The sequence below is a fragment of the Amblyomma mixtum genome, chromosome 3 (genome assembly GCF_055824585.1).
Source record: "Amblyomma mixtum isolate Tamu chromosome 3, ASM5582458v1, whole genome shotgun sequence".
NCBI lineage: Eukaryota > Metazoa > Arthropoda > Arachnida > Ixodida > Ixodidae > Amblyomma > Amblyomma mixtum.
Genome location: NC_143014.1, coordinates 306,986,439 through 306,988,437, shown reverse-complemented (window position 1 = coordinate 306,988,437; position 1,999 = coordinate 306,986,439).

The following is a 1,999-nucleotide window of genomic DNA, read 5'->3' as shown; positions in this document are numbered from 1 at the left end:
AATTGCCTCTTCATATATATGTTAGAACAGTGGCGTTGAAGCATAACATAATTATTTAGCAACAAAAGTTTGTGTGCTTTAATATAAGTACATTTATTTTCGCGTTTGCGTTCTCTGGCGTTCAGGTGCGTAGTAGTGGCATACTTCCCAAGGTCAGTTTTGCAAAGGCACGGGACCTCCGGAAGTACGTCACGGCTACGCACTGAACGCCAGAGGACGCAAACACGAAAATAAATGTTGTTATATTAAAGCAAACAAACTTTTGTTGCTAAATAATTATGTTATGCTTCAACGCCACTGTTCTAACAAATATATGAAGAGGCAATTCATTGAAAAACGTTCTGAAGTCTTTTTGTTTTGTGTTTTTCGACTTTCATCGGCACTGTCATTTGCACGTGATTGTGGGCGTCGGCTGCGTCGGTGGTGTTGTGCTGCAGAAGCTACTTCTCTCGTGTTGGACAGCAGGTGAGACACATTTCTTACAGAAATTATGCTTGAGAACACTGACGTAAATAGTCAGCACAAGCAACTGTTGCGTTTTTACATCACAGTGAGCTGTTAACATAGGGCGTAAGACGCGCAGTGGCCGTGTGGGTGGTTTGTTTACAAATGTAGGGGAGTGGCACGAGGGTGGTTAGTGGTTCTTGTTTGGTGAAGAATTGTTCGTGCAGTGCTTGCTGTTGTCTCCTATGTAGGGTCACGATCGCTGCACTGCACTGGGAAGGAAAAGGGGAATGAAAGAGATAGAGTAGAGGACGGATCGTGCCGTAGCAAAGGCGGAAAGGGAGTGGAACCATGCGGCGCAGAAGTGCGCTAGTGAAGCACGCGTCCCAGGGACCCTCTGCGCGAAGTCTACCACCCCAGACGTGTCGGCGGTTGCGGGCAGGGTAGCTGCGCGTGGAAGAATAGGTCGGAAAAAGGCGAAGAAGGATATGCCGCGAAGCGGCAGCGAGCATATAATGCGCGCGAAGTAAAAGGAAATGAAAGGTATGCCGCGAGGCGGCAGCGGGCATAAAATGCGCGCGAAGTAAAAGGAAATGAAAGGTATGCCGCGAGGCGGCAGCGGGCATAAAATGCGCGCGAAGTAAAAGGAAATGAAAGGTATGCCGCGAGGCGGCAGCGGGCATAAAATGCGCGCGAAGTAAAAGGAAATGAAAGGTATGCCGCGAGGCGGCAGCGGGCATAAAATGCGCGCGAAGTAAAAGGAAATGAAAGGTATGCCGCGAGGCGGCAGCGGGCATAAAATGGGCGCGAAGTAAAAGGAAATGAAAGGTATGCCGCGAGGCGGCAGCGGGCATAAAATGCGCGCGAAGTAAAAGGAAATGAAAGGTATGCCGCGAGGCGGCAGCGGGCATAAAATGCGCGCGAAGTAAAAGGAAATGAAAGGTATGCCGCGAGGCGGCAGCGGCATAAAATGCGCGCAAGGCAAGAAGGAAGAGAAAGGTATGCCGCGAAGCGGCAGCGGGCATAGAATGCGCGCAAGGTAAAAAGGAAGAGAGAGAGAGAGAAAACTTTTATTGCTCTTTCAAGAGATTCGCGGAGATGAAGACTTCTTGGTCGTCCTGCTTGGGCGCTGGCGACTTGAGTCTTCGAGCAAGGGTGGGCCCTCAGTCCAGGGCTCCACTGAGTCGTGCCGCTTCAACAGCGTGCTGTACCAAGGCCCTCTGGACCTCGAGCTCGCTGCTGGAGAGACAGCTCTCCCATTGCTCCTCACTCGGTGGTTGATAATTGTGGAATGCTATGTTTCTTTCGCACTCCCAGGTAATGTGATAGAGTGTAGGTGTACCGCCGCACCAGGGACAGTCTGATCTGAATTGCGTTGGTGACATTTTGCTGTATATGTACAGGTTAGGAAAAGTGTTCGTCTGTAGCCTACGCCATCCTACAGCCTCTTCCCTAGTCAGTGCTCTGTGTGGTGGTGGATACCTCAATCTAGTTCCCCTATAAAGTTGTAGGGTCTCTGCGTAGCCTCCCTCGCACGTGAGTAGCCGTAACTCCG